Here is a 15,526-nt window from a genome sequence, read left to right on the forward strand (position 1 = left end):
ATTTTTTTTTTAATTCTTGTTGTTGGGGCACCTGGGTGGCCCAGAGGTTGAGCATCTGCCTTTGGCTCAGGTCGAGACCCCGGGGTCCTGGGATCAAGTCCCCATCAGGTCCCCGCAGGGAGCCTGCTTGTCCCTCTGTGTCTTTCATGAATAAGTAAATAAAATCTTAAAAAAAAAAACCAAAAACCCAATACATTCTTGCTGTGTATTCAAATGCTTAGTCTTGTGTAGGATTTTCCCGGATATAAATGAGGATCCGAGTTACCATCAGTTTTATTCCAGGCTTTGTGAGCAAGAGCTGCAGAGCAAAGGCCCGTGAAGGAGAGTGGGGCCTGGTGGGACCTGGGGGCCTGGCGGGCCTGGGGGAGCCAGTGTGCTCACTGCCAGCGGCGGGGAAGCTAACTACGTCCAGGGGACGTGGGAGGCCTGTGCTGCGCGGGGGCTGTGCAGGGGCCCCGAGCCCGCGTCTGCAGGGCCGCGTGGAAAGAACTCAGGCTGTTGGGATCAATACCTAAAAATCATTTTCCTTTTGTTATCGGTGAATTATCCCAATGCACCATGGAACTAATGAGCCCAAAGCAGGAGCTTCCTGCAGGGACAACACTTAGGTGTGTAGCGGCCGAAAGCCAGGCTGGAAGTGCCTGTTTTCATCAAACCGCATCATCAGAGAGGTTTTGTAAAAGCCTGGGGCAGGACGCCTGGCGGCTCGGTCAGTCGGTGAGGCTTCCCGCTCTTGATCTTGGCTCAGGGCCTGATCTCAGGGCCCTGGGATCGAGGCCCACTGGGACTCAGCACTGAGTGTGGGGCCTGCTTGGGGTTCTCTCTCCCTCTGTCCGCCCCCCCCCCAAAATAAATAAATAAGTCTCAAAAAGAGGAAAAAAAGCCTGAGGGCAAAATTTTTCCCCTCGGTACACAAATGTCGAGTGGCTTTACTTACGCTTCTTTTACTTGACTGCTTCTTTTTCTTCTTTTTTTTTTAAACATTTTTTTATTATTATTATTTATTTATGATAGTCATACAGAGAGAGAGAGAGAGGCAGAGACACAGGCAGAGGGAGAAGCAGGCTCCATGCACCGGGAGCCTGACGTGGGATTCGATCCCGGGTCTCCAGGATCGCGCCCTGGGCCAAAGGCAGGCGCCAAACCGCTGCGCCACCCAGGGATCCCTTCTTTTTCTTCTAATCGGAAGATTTCTTTATTTTCTATATACAGGTTCACGTGGTATAGAATTCAGAGTCAAAAATATCTTGAGACTTCAGCCTTTTCAAATTGGATTCAGATGAGTTCTACTCATTGCATTTTTTTTTTTTGTATTTTTTTTGGGGGGGAGGGGTTAGCATTTTATTTTTACATCTTTAAAACCCATTTTGTCTACCGTAGTCTTTTCCTCCTTTTGTTTCTTCCTACCACTTACTTGTGAGGAGGAAGGGTCGTGGTCCCATAGAACATGATAGGTTCGGGCCCTGGCTGAGGGCATCCTCTTTGGTCATTATTCTCCGGTCTCCTTTATTTGCTAAATATTGATGAAGGTTCTGTCTAGGGACTGACGTGACTAGAGATGTGTGTGTGTGTGTGTGTGTGTGTGTGTGTGTGTGTGTGAACAGTGGACAGTGCGGTGTACTTCCCTATTCACTCTAGGGAATGAATGAATGAGTTCATTCATCCAGAACTCACAATACCCGGTTGTGCTACGTGTGGTCGTGGTGACATGGAACTGGCGGGGGTGCGTTAGCACGGATGCCCCACCATCGCTTACTCTGCGGACACTGACCTGGTGGCCTGTGTTCATTCCTGAACATCGTTACCTTGTCAAAGGTCCCATCCAGGAGTGTGCTTGGGTTTGAGTCAAGAGCACTGCTTTGCTCCACCTGTGCTAAATCTCTCGGGCAGAGCTCCAGGTAATTCTCTGCCAGTGTAGACATCCTTTGCTCTCCAGACTCCTAGAGAACATTGGGACTGGGCCCCATGAACGCCCATCTCTCCTCCAACTGAGGAGCCTGGATGCCTCCCTTAAGATAGCAGGCCCCAAACGAAGGAGGGGTTCTCGCATTGCCCACACCTCAGACTCAGTAAGCACGTTGAATTTTGCCAAACATGGAGACGATATTGACCATATATACTTCCAAAAAAAAAAAAAAAATGCTTGGCACCTTCTGCCAATGAGTCTTGCTGTATCACAATTACCATAAGATATTCTTGTGCAAAAACCTGAGTCCACATGATGTGTCCCCCATACAGGTAGGCTACAGAGAGGGGCACTGAGCTATGGGCCTCAGGGATGCGAGGTTTGGTTGGGCCATGTCATTGCGTGCACAGTCCACCCCTGCCAATGAGCTGGATTGGGACGTTATAACAAAATACCACAGATTAGGTGTTCCTTTCCATACTAGTTCCAACTCAGGCCACCGGCCAGTCCCACTTCTGCAGGGGCAGGGAGCTGGAGGCTGATACTTTACCACAGGGAGACAAGTGGGTGCAAACAGGAGGAGCGCCGGGTCTCCACATCGGGCCGTTTCCACGTCATCAGAGTCTTACTCATGACGGAACACAATGCTTCCAAATTTTAACAGTGATATGCATGTGTTAGCTATTACCTGATAGCTCTTCATTCAAAATACAACTAAAAATACTAAGAATAAGATGAAATTCTAGTAAAACTAATCCACATGGTATTTCATCATTCATTTGCATATTTTTGCAGGTTCATGCATTATGGTAGTTGTTATAACCCTTTACAAAACCCATCGTTCCTTTTAAATTGCATAGTTTTATATAATGCTCATAAAATAATCTGTGTTGCATTATATAGTAACAGAAAACACATTTCTACTTTTTAAATCATATATGTTGTTTTAGTTGCCTTGTTTCTAACTGAATATAACATAATGCATGTAAGCCATACAGTAATAGGACCAGGCTTTTCTCTTATATATTAAATATACTTTGATCTGATCTCTTACAAGCACAAAAGATCACAGAACAAGGGATCCCTGGGTGGCGCAGTGGTTTGGCGCCTGCCTTTGGCCCAGGGCGCGATCCTGGAGAGCCGGGATCGAGTCCCATATCGGGCTCCCAGTGCATGGAGCCTGCTTCTCCCTCTGCCTATGTCTCTGACTCTCTCTCTCTCTCTCCTCTCTCTCTCTCTCTGTGTGACTATCATAAATTAAAAAAAAAAAAAAAAAAAAAAAAAAAAGATCACAGAACAAGCATCCCCAAACACAGCAGCCTCCTCTCTGAAACAAGAAAGTAACCACCTCACACATACCATATTCCACAAAAATCATGCTATTGTCAGCAAGTTCAAATTTCTGGCAGTATTTGTTTGAAATAAAATGTCACATTGACCTCAAGCTTAGAAGCTTTAAAAGTGGAAAAAGTAAAAAAAAAAAAAAAAAAAAAAAAAGGTACACTTAACCTGGACTCAGATTTTTGCACATTCAGTACTCACTGAATTTTTAAAATTTATTTTAAATTGTCAGAGGAGAGGTTTAAACCATAAATTCTAATTACAGAAAAGCAAAAATATGTTTTCCTAGGGTGTTTCTAAACTAGATATAGATGATAGATGATAGAGAGACAGATGATAGATAGATAGATAGATAGATAGATGATAGATAGATAGATAGAAGATAGATAAATATATAAGATAGATAAGTGTGGGAACTTTTGATATTGGCTAATAATCAGTTTTGTGTTATAAATGTGATTTTTCACAGACTGAATATCCCAGATTACTATAATGGTCAGATCCTCCCATATCCCCCCAAACTTCTGTCTTCCTCACGCCACAGCTACTGTTACTGCCACCTTCAGTTTTAAGCCCTTCCTGCCTGTTCCCTCAGACTCTCAGGTGACATGTGGGCTCTCTGAGGATGAGGCCGGGCTGACGCCCCTTGCGCAGCCTCGGGGGCAGAGTGGGGCTGAGCAAGCCTCGTCTGGGCTCATGGATCACAGGCGTCTTATAGCTTCTGGTCTCTCTTCCTAGCGACTCTCTCATTTCTTCACCCGGTGCCTTCCTCAGGGGGCCACTCACATGGACGCATTTCCTTATGAATTACAGTTTTAGGATTAACTCCAAATATTAGGAGAGTTGCAGAATTCCCTTGGGGATAAAAACGCACGGGGTCTGTTGTAGGGCTTCTGGGCTCCCGCATACAGCAGGTCTACTGCGCTTCGCCAATCTGCTCTATTTGTAGCTATTTCCCCAATGGCTGAGGTCCCTAGAAATCTAAGTTTTAGGTAGGAACCTTAATGCTCTATTTCTTCTTTGTTTTCCCGATTGCAGAAATCGTCTTGGCAGGGACACTATATGACCTAAAATGGCTAAAACGGTAGAGATCTGTCTCTCTCAACACCAAGAAGTCTGAAGATAGGGATCCCGTGTTCCTCTAATGGTGCAAACGCATCAAGCTTCTGGGTGGATTTCACGGGCATTTTCTCAGCTTGCACCTCCTCCCGGGGGTGCTGTCCTCTCAGGACAAGGCCCAGGGCAGTGAGAGAGGGCTGGGGACTCATGGTGGAGGAACACGTTTCCAAGATATGCCCCCACAGACTTCCCGACCTGCTGGGTTGGCTGTGATTGGGTCATATGCCATATCCTATAAACTTCCCGCTGGCTGGAGAAGTGAGTCTGTGACGTGTGAAGCCTCTGTCACAGGGAGAGCTCTGTACCCGCAAGGGAGGAAGGTGGGGAAGGGCCCCAGGTAGCAGCCCAAACTGCCCACTCTCTGCTCTTACTTGAGCAGATGCAAATGGTTTTCAGGACCAGGATGGGGAAGTTTGTCCTACTGTCTAGTCAGTGGCTCCAGTGCAGACTTTTCTGTGCTAACGATGGGTTTTTCCCCTCAGGGGGCTCAGATGCATCGTGGAGAAGTGACCCACGCAGAGTAGACAAGAGGGAAGAGCACATATTGCTGGTAGAACGAAAGCTTCCTCTTAGAAAGCTTTCCCGGGCAGGTGCTGCTGCACCCGGGTCCCCTAGGCTCCTGGGCCCTGGGCCCCGTCGTGTCCGGGACACTCGTGTTTGCCTTCCTCTTCCCCATCCTGTTTCTCAGGATGCCCCCCGCCCTCTCCTGCAGCAGCCTTGCATTAGGGGCGAGAAACAGCCTCGTTTGGCAGCACACACTCCCTTCCTCGAGAGACCGTCCCTCCAGCCTGCTGCGCCCACACACGCCTCACTCTCCTAGGAGCAGCTGTGTGCGTGGTGAGGGATTAGGACGTTACTCAAACGTATCGTGTCGTAGTTCCCGGAAGGGTTTCCAGCAACCCCCTGCAGGGAGAGGGATTCTGGAGTGGGTACCAGAGCCCTTTGGGGTGCCCGGTCCTTCCCCTTGTTCCTGACATCACGGGGGGAAGCTGACGCCTGCTCCGTTCTCTCCCCAGATGGAGGCTGGTACATCTTCCACCAACTAATCTCTCTTGGTTCAGTTTTGAAGGCATTAGGTGTGGTCTTCTTTCTTGCTGGCGGAGCAGCCCCTCTTGCTTTCTAACACCATAGGAGCTCGCTAATTGCAAGTTTATGCCAAGGTATCGATGATTTAGAATGCGTGAGTAGGCAGAAAGCTGTGCGTGTGTGTGTCTGTGAGTCCTTCATATTTTGCATTTAATCAACTGGGAGGATTACGTGACTCCTTCAATGCTTCCTGCCTGAGCTCTCACTAGTAGGGGCTCCTCCTAGGACCTTGCATGGTTGGCTTGCCCAATGGGTGTGTGGCAGGCTCTTCCGGAACTAATCGCTTGTTTGTGCCAAAGCTATTTAGGGCAGTGTCATTTGCCATAGTAATTATTTAATTTTCATAAAATATTATAATAACTAATAAAACATACATTTTAGGGATCCCTGGGTGGCGCAGAGGTTTAGCGCCTGCCTTTGACCCAGGGCGTGATCCTGGAGACCCGGGATCGAATCCCACGTCGGGCTCCCGGTGCATGGAGCCTGCTTCTCCCTCTGCCTGTGTCTCTGCCTTTCTCTCTCTCTCTGTGTGACTGTAATAAATAAATTAAAAAATTAAAAAAAAAAACAAAAACAAAAAAAAACATACATTTTAAAAAGAGAGCTACTGTGTGTATAGAAAAATAGCTAAAAATAAAAATTACAGTCAAGGTAATTGTGCACAAGATGACTGCAAATCATTGTGTGTGGGGGGGTGGGGGGGACATTTTAAAGGATTAATAAGGAGATAATGCGCCCAATAACCTCAGGCTTCTCAAGTTCTTCCTCCACCTTCCAGTAACACAAAGCTGAATGTTTTAGGTGAAAATTGGTTACATTATTTGATTATTATTATTCTCTTTGTGAAAAGCTCTATTGTCCATGGACCAGCACTCACAAGGAAGGAGTTAACTTTAGAACTAAAGTGTGAGACATTAATGTACATTTTCGCGTGAGGAATTAAAATGAACCGGCCAAAGGAAACACAAGCAATTTGTTATGATTTCTCTCTTTGATTGTTTTTAATCTAAAGAAAATAAAAAGATAGGAGACCATGTGCTGTATCAATCCCCCTACACATGGCGTTTACAGTTTGAGGGATGCATCAAGAGCCACAAGACAGCAAATCCCAGACGTGATGCTCAGGGGCTAGACCGCGTGGAGACCAGCCCATGTCTCCCCGTCCACAGAGAGCCCCCCCTTCCTGCAGGTCAGTAGTTGGGGTGGGAAGCAGGTGCTGTGGTGTAGAGCCCTAGAGACCCCATATAGCTATGGGTTCCCGCCACTGTGAGGCCTCTGGGCTAACTGGTAGACCTGTGGAGAACGCCATGTGCCCTCTGTTCTGCTCAAGGACCAAGCCTTTCTATCACCTGCTGGGATGCCTGGTGCCCCCCGTCTTTGCTCAGACCTGGGATCCAGGCATTCTCGCTCCATTTTCCCTGAATGGATCTCTCCTGCTCAGCAAATGAAAGACTGAGAGACATTGAAAAAGTTGTGCTAGTTCTCAGAGTGTAAGCAGAAATTTAACTTCTTTCTCAAACTCTTCATACAATCATTACTAATTCCTATTTTTTTTATCTAATTTCTCTTAGCATTGTAGATATAGAGTTCTGTTTTCTCTTGATTTTTAAAAAAAATTTTTTTTTTATTTTTTTATTTATTTATGATAGTCACAGAGAGAGAGAGAGAGAGGCAGAGACACAGGCAGAGGGAGAAGCAGGCTCCATGCACCAGGAGCCCGATGTGGGATTCGATCCCGGGTCTCCAGGATCGCGCCCTGGGCCAAAGGCAGGCGCCAAACCGCTGCGCCACCCAGGGATCCCCTAAAAATAAAATTTATTTATTTATTTGGGAGAGAGAGAGAGAGGTCGAGCGTTCATGCATGAGCAGGGGAGGGGTGAGCCGACTCCCCATTGAGCATGGAGCCCGACACGGGCTCGGTCTGATGACCTTGAGCCGAGATCAAGAGTTGGACGCTTGCCTAACTGCACACCCAGGTGCCCCTGCTCTCAGGTGCCATCTACCCCACCGTCTGTAACACTTTTTTCCCTAAACACAGACCCATCTATATGCCTACACTTACCGTTTACACACCCTCCGCCCCCCCGGTACGTGCACTTGACCTAGGTCAAAGACATTTCAACTTGACAACAAATACTTATCTTTCCAAACACCATGACAAAGTATTACATAATTTCATAGATCTTTATATTTCTGTCATCTCTAAATTCTGGCTAATAATGTCATTTTCACTAAGGACCCACTAACGACAGCTCCCAGTTACACTCAGACACTAGACCTGGAGAGGATGCTGTGTTCAGGGACGCGTGTGGTGTGGTGTGGGCTGTAAGGTGAGTGGGGGTGGGCCCACCACTGCTTCCTGCAAAGCCCCCTGTGCTAACACAAACCAGACGTGATTATGGCCATTTCTGACTCGCCGGACGTTATTCCCACGGCCCCTCCGAGCAGCGACGCTGACTTTTCCCATCACTGACCGGGTTCAGATCGTACATTTTATGTGACAACTGTAGGCTGTCGTGGGTGACATGAAACTGTCAGGCCCGGGCGGGAGAGCAAGCGCTGATTTTTACCTGTGAAGCCATCAGGACCGAGGCTGTCATTTCTGGGGATGAGGATGAGAATCAATATGGAAAGAACTACACGTATGGGATGTGTGCTGGTCATCAGACTCGGGGTACCACGTCGGTGGCGGCGGTGTCAGGACCTCGTGGGACCCAGGGGGCCGCTCACCCGGCAGCTGTGGGTGTGTGAGCACCCCTGCGAGCCTCCCTGGTCTGCGTGGTCTAGAACCATCTAGAAGGGGGAACCATCAAGAAGGGCTTGTACCTCACTCCGTTTAAATCATTCCTGGTTTAATGCCTTTGTGTTTACAGAGGACAACGTACAAACACGCAAGCTGCAGAAATGGATTCAGTGCATGAAAGTATATTTTTAAACTCTGAAAGGCACAGCTTTTTAGTTTTTTGGTGGATAAAGCCTGCCCGGGGAGAACGGGGCTCGCGTTGACCAATGTCTTAACCAAGCGCTGTTTCTGATAGAGACCCTGTCAGAGGGTCTCTTACTGGTGAGACGTGTCCATATTGCACAGCACGTTGAGGGGAGAGCCAGTAGGACTCTCCAGGGGGTAGGGTAAGCCTTCCAGGGAGGCAAGACTGGTCCAGGGACCAAGGCTTCTGGCCTAGGACATGGAGGGGTGCAGCCGTTGCTGGAGGTGTTTACAGGGGCGCAGTGGGCCTGGGGTGGGCCAGGGGTGCACAGAGGTTCCAGGGGCCTGGGGGTATTGGGGGGCGATCAGGGTAGTCAGCGGGCCAGGGCCTGGCCGGTCCATACGGTGCGACAGGGAGCAGGCCCAGGTCCTCTACAGGCCTCCCGAGCCACGGCCCACCGGTCTGTGCCCCCAGCCCTCTGCTGGGGAGATGGGGATGTGTGCCCCGGTGTCCTTGGCCCTCAGCCCACCCCTGAGCCAAGACCACACGGGGTCACAGGGGTGGCAGTGAGCGCCGGGAGCTCGGCGGGGAAGGCGCAGCTGGCGAGGCCTGGTTCCCCACACGTCGGGGCCTGCACCCCCGACCACTCAGCTCAGCCCCAGCTGCTCTCTGAGCCAGACAGCATTGCAAACACTTGGAAATCAAGGGATAGCCGCCTTTTATTTCCATTTGGGACTCGCTCATCCTTTCTTGCATATCTTATAAATTAAGATTATTTCATAAAAATCAGAAAATATATCAGACTGTATGTGCCCTGGAGGAAGCACCCAGATAAATAGCAATCAATACAACGTATGCACAGGTTAAAGATTGATAAAACATCTAGAAAGAGGGGCACCTGGGTGGCTCAGTCAGGTAAGCATCCAACTCTCTGTCTGGGCTCAGGTCATGATCTCAGGGTCATAAGATCAAGCCCTACAATGGGCTTTGTGTTTATGGGGGGGGGGTGCTTCCCCTCCCCCACCCCATGCACTCTCTCTGTCTCTAAAATAAAGAAATAAATATTTTTAAAAATCTAGAAAAAGGCTCCAACTTACTCAACAATTTATATAGTGTGTCACATCTTAACATTAGTGATTTCAGTATCACCGGTGGATTTTAACATTAGTTCTAAAAGTCGACACTTAGATTCCCCGTAACACCTTATGAGATGCAGGTAGATTTGTAAGATTTTGTTCTTTTAGTTTTCCAAGATTAATAGTTTGAAGTTTAAGATCCAGATTCAGGTTGCAGAAAAAAATATATATATGCTTTACATATATATGTAAAGCAGAGAGAACACCAGATACCAAAGGTCGGTGTGAGCAGGTCATCGCCCAGAGAGGTATTGGCTGAGACCAAGGGTCACACTGTAACCTGGATGTTACAATATTCCTATTGAACCATTTAGTGAGCTGGAGTCCCAAAAGGGAACCAGGAAAAACAAAACAGACCCCCCCAAACCTGAGGTTTCAATGGGATTATTCCATTTACTAGCTGTATGCCCTTGGGTAGCACATATTTTGAAAACTGGTATAAAAAGAACGTCAGGTGCCGAGCACAGGCCTGGGTCCGAAGCAGGAGTTGTAAAAACACAGCTGCTGTTTGACTGGGTCATCGGGATGGAAACGCAGTAGCACCGTGTGTCAAGGGCAGATGACGGGAGCCAGACCCCAGCAGGCTGTAGGGTGGGACGGGTGAGGAGCGACAGGGCGGTTCTAACCGAGGGCCTCATCAAACAAGCAAACAAACAAAAACCCACTTTAAACGTGATGAGCCCGTGTAGACCGTCCAGGTCCCAGCGCTCAGCCCACGTCCAGATCGTATCATTTCCAAAGTGGATCTGTTTCTTGTGTTTGCATCTGGGAGGCCTTGTTTGGGGGAAAGTCATTACAATTTTTTTTTTTTTGGAAAACCAAAACAAAAATCAAAAATTATTTTCTGCACCCTGAAACCAGAGGAAAAATAAATCATCGACGGCTCTCAGCCACATTTTCAGGAGCTCAGAACTCTTCATAACCTGCGGTTCTTCTCGCAAGCGATTGTGTCCCTCAGTGAGGCAGCTATTCAGGTATGAAATCTGAGTGAGAAAAATCCCCCTGCCATAGCCACAGTATTGATTAACACTGCAATAATTATTGTTTCAGAAGGGAAATTTTCAGGGCAGTTTAAGTTGTACAACTTTAGAAAAAGGGAGAATCGGTAAATAAAGGTTACTTCTCAAAAAAAAATAAAATAAAAGATAACTTCTCTACCCTAGCTAAACGTTATTACATACGTCTATATGTTTATAATAAAAATATTTGTATAGATCTAAGTATATATAAATATATATACATTCTGTTTCTACACACTGAAAATTAATAGTTGGCCCAAATTCATCCATACTGTTGAAAACTTTTCAGGAAAAAAATATTGTTTTTACACAATCTTAAAGAATAAAGTTGTTACATACACCTTAGTGCATTTGAAAAGTAACATGCTGCATTAAAAAATATACGTGATATGACAATAACTATTTAAATATAACACCTTAGTAGTAGGATATTCACATTCTAGTGTGTTCACTTATAAATTTTTTTCAGAATAAATGATCGTTTTTATTACAATTCACTAAGAACACGTTTGTGCATTGTAATTTAAAAATATAAGTGTTAGGGATGCCTGGGTGGCTGAGGGGTTGAGCGTCTGCTTTTGGCTCAGGGTGTGACCCCAGGATCCTGGATCGAGTCCCACATCGGGCTCCTTGCAGGGAACCTGCTTCTCCCTCTGCCTGTGTCTCTGCCTCTCTCTGTGTGTCTCTCAGGAACAAATAAATAAAATATTTTTTTAAAAATGAAAAATAAAAATATAAGTGTTAGATGCCTCTGATGCTTATGGAGCTTATCTGATATGCTGTAAACCATCGCTGACAATGAAATGAACCACAACTAGACACGGGTAAAGAAGAAATACCATATAAATTTTTTTAGAAAGGTAAATATCCCATTATCAAAGAGCCTACAGGTGTAGATGTTACCAGGTATGACGTGCATCAAAGGTGAGTATCGCTATTTTTCACAAATAAAAGCTCAGTTGCATTCCCAAGCTCAGGTGACATAAGCGCATTAGTAAACCATCAGAAAGCGTGGTGAGTGTTGTAAGGAATGTCACACACCATTAGCCATGTTGGCCGAGCGTGCTCTCAGCGTACTGTACTCCTAAAGTACAGGCGAGCTGACGTGTCCACGTCAACACAATCTTTATTAATAGAACCTTAATTATAAAAAAAAAAAAAAGAACCTTAATTATAAGGGGTGGCTCAGCGGTTCAGCGCCGCCTTCAGCCCAGGGCATGATCCTAGAGACCCGGGATCTATTCCCGCGTCGGGCTCCCTGCATGGAGCCTGCTTCTCCCTCTGCCTGTGTCTCTGCCTCTCTCTCTCTCTCTCTATCTCATGAATAAATAAATAAAAATCTTTAAAAAAAATGATAAGAAAACAAATGAAACTAGCCCTGTCAGGAAGCTGGTACTGTAGCTCGGCTGCTGAACACCAAAGCCCATTCCCATCCTGGGCAGAAACTGGAACGCACGTGTGCGTGTGCACCCCCCACATGCACACGTATACGTGGGCACACACACATATGTACACACACTTGCATGCATGTGTGCACACACAGTTCACATGCACATAGTTATGCACGTACACACGCTTGTATGCACTCCTGTGCACACATACATGCCTGCACATGCACATACACACATGTACACACATACACCTATATGCATGCATGTGTGCAGACACACACAGGTGCACAGGCACACCCAAGGCTCCTTGCACTAGGCTTCTAGACTTGGTTCCATCCAAGACGATTCAAGAGGTTGCTTTGTTCAAGAACCGAGTCTCTAGTTGTGGGACGCGGGGCCCAGGTGGTGCAGTCTTGGCCTGGGTTGTGCCCCGTCGGGGGCCGGGCCTTGGGATCCCGACCCCGCTTGATTCTGGAGCTGGCATCTGTGGCAGCGGTTCCTGGCCCCAGCCCTCCGTCTCTGCAACAGAGCTGCTGTCCTCCCGGGGGCCTCGAGTGTGCTGTGCAGGTCCCCGATGGAGGGAGGCCGGGAGGGTGACGGGAGGGTGATAGGAGGGGAACAGATGCACTGACCGGCGCGGCGAGCTGGGGTGGAGGCCGGCCTGGAGGCGCGCTCCCTGGAATTTGCAGACAGGGGCACCCTGGCTGGGGCGCAGGCCTTCGTGTTGGAGACGAGGTGGAGGGAGGCGGGGAGAGGCCCAGGGTGAAGGCTACACGCTCGACTCTGCGGAGCAGGAAAGGTTGGAAGGGCTGTGGGCGCCCTACACAGGGTCAGTAAGCAGGTGCCCGTCCTGCTGCTCTGTGCGGGCCGCGTCTGCATGTCCCCAGCTTCGGCCTCATCTGAGCCTCGCCCGACCCTGGCGTCCACCTCCCCGCTTCGAAGGCGAGGCTGCGGATGGGACAAGCCCACTGGGAGGCACAGGGCTGGGCGTCTGGGGCCTGGGGAACGACTACGGGCCGGCTCACGTCGTGGCCTTGCCCGTGGGGGCACCAGTAGAGCCCCTGGGACAGCCAGGACCGTCTCCAGACGTCGTCAAAGGTCCGCGCTGCGGCCAACTTGCCCTGATTGAGACCCGCTGGTGTAACCTTCCCAAAGCTTGCGGTCACGCTGATTCCATCCGTCTCTAGAGTCACGACCTCGTGATCCAGGACATTCCCTCCCCGGGATCTCTGTTTCTCTTTTTATGGAGAGTTCCTTACAATGACACCAAAAATCAACACCTTCAATTGTATGCTTCCGAGCTTATTTTGATTTTGATTATTTTGCAACGAGAAATCTTTGAAGCAACAAGACATATGACCTGAAGAGAAAACCGTCGATTCCTTTCCTTCAGCATCAGTTACTCCATCGAGAGGAAGCTTTCCCTATAACGTGTAATCACCGAACACATCGTGTCGTCAAAGGGACCTTGGCTTGTATAACAGTGAGGGAAAGAGGTCGACTTTCTCACCCATCAGAGTGCGCCACGGTTTAAAAGTAAAAGTGATATTTTTTTTAGGAAAATATAGAATCAAAAGTCGAGCGAGCGAGAGGGCAGGGCGCAGAACCAGGTCTTCTCCATCCACCACCGTATCCAACGTCCATCACAAAGTGTCCTGACCGCCTCGCAGGAGAGGCGAGTGAAGTGCACGGCACCCGTGTCCACGTCCCGGTTAACCCGTGGACAAGAGGGGCAAGAGGACGGGGGCTAAGGAGCAGGTGTGGAGAAAGTGCCCAGCGGCGGGAGCGGAGCCCGGACACCCTGCTCAGTCCTCGTCTCACGCGAGGCCCCCTGCGCGCGGAAGCGAGGTCCTCCTTGCCCGCACTGCAGCCCCGCGGGCGTGCCTGGCTCACTGACCGGTTGCACACCAGCCGTGCGATGTGCCTCTTGCAACCCTCTGCTGTCGACAGGTGGTCTCCTCGCTGTAGGAAGAGGCGCGTCTTACCCAAACAACCAAGCGGAAGAGTTTAATTTGAGACGGTCTGCAGACCACCCTCCCCAACGTCGTCTGGCCACGTCTGCTTCCCGGCATCGGTCTTGGCCTCTCTCCCCCCACCTCCTCCTCTAATCTATACTCCGATGTTCGTTTCCTAAGAACAAAACCAGCCGCTTTCAGTGACCTCACTGTAGTGCTCAAATTAGGAAAGTTGAGTTGAAAGAACCCCTTCATCTAGTCGCCCCGTACCCAAGGCCGCAGGTGGCCGGGGGCCCCGGGAGGCCCTGGCTGGCCTGGATCCCTGCTGGCCCGGGCCGCCCAAGGCTCCACGCTGCCTTTGCTGCTCTTGTCATCCCCGTTCACCCGGAATGTCCCTTCTCCTTCCTTCACCTTTCTCCGCATGGGTGTGTTTGAAGAGCACCTGCTATCCTACTGCCTCTCCACCTCCGGCGGCAGGAGGCATCCTGCCCCCGTGCTTACATTGACGTGATTGTTGTCAGTGCTGCGCCCTCCCCTGATGACTGCTACCCGGACAAGGACAAAGGTGGGCTCTGCTTCCAGCGCTCAGAGTCCTCCACCAAGACGTCACCAGAAGCGGCTGGGGAGAGCTGCTGCATTTTTAAGATTGCACCCTGCCTGTTCATGTCTTCTGCCCATTTCAGGACTGGATGGTTTGTTTCTTGGGTGTTGAGTTTGATAAGTTCTTTTTTTTCCTACATTCTTTTTTTTTTTAATTTAAATTCAATTTTCCAACATACACTATAACACCCAGTGGTCATCTCATCAAGTGCCTTCCTCAGTGCCCGTCACCCAGTTACCCCATCCTCTCCCACCTCCCCTTCTGCAACCCTTTGTTTCCCAGAATTAGGAGTGCCTCATGGTTTGTCTCCCTCTCTAATTTTCCCCACTCAGTTCCCCTCCTTTCCCTTATAATCCCTTTCAGTATTTCTTATATTCCCCGTATGAGTGAGACCGTATAATGTTTGTCCTTCTCCGACTGACTTAGTTCACTCAGCATCATACCCTCCAGGTCCATCCACGTCAAAGCAAATGGTGGGTATTTGTCCTTTCTGATGGCTGAGGAATATTCCATTGTATACCTAGACCACAGCTTCCTAATCTGTTCATCTGTCGAAGGACATTGTGGCTCCTCCCACATGTTGGCTGCTGTGGACATTGCTGCTGTGAGAGACTCCTAACACTGGGAAACAAGCAAAGGGATGCTGAAGGGGACGTGGGTGGGGGGAAGGGGTGACTGGGTGACGGGCACCGAGGAGGGCACTTGAGGGGATGAGCACTGGGTGTTATGCTCTAAGTTGTCAAATCACATTTAAATTTTAAAAAATTGTGTACCATAAATTTTAAAAATTAAAAAAAAAATTGCACCCTGCCTGGCCTTTGAGGTTGGAAATAAATGTGGATGATGAGGAATTATTACTTAAATATTAATATTTTTTCCTATCTCCTATATTCCCCCCGACCCCCACCCAGGGCCCAAGCCAGGGACACACAGACCAATTTAAGTCAGAGAGGAATGAGGCCGGCCTGAGATCAAGGGGGGGATGTCAGGGCCAGATCAATAAATAGAAGACTGATGGCTGGGTTGTTATCCATGGAAAACATCC

At 48.7% G+C, this 15,526-nt stretch overlaps 1 protein-coding gene across 1 annotated transcript in view; it reads left to right on the forward strand.

The window, feature by feature from the left end:
* CSMD1 (CUB and Sushi multiple domains 1) overlaps positions 1–15,526 on the forward strand; it is a 1,850,581-nt gene that overhangs the window by 1,258,109 nt on the left and 576,946 nt on the right. The gene's annotated exons all lie outside the window — the stretch shown is intronic.

Source organism: Canis lupus, chromosome 16 (assembly GCF_011100685.1).
Source record: "Canis lupus familiaris isolate Mischka breed German Shepherd chromosome 16, alternate assembly UU_Cfam_GSD_1.0, whole genome shotgun sequence".
NCBI classification, from domain to species: domain Eukaryota; kingdom Metazoa; phylum Chordata; class Mammalia; order Carnivora; family Canidae; genus Canis; species Canis lupus.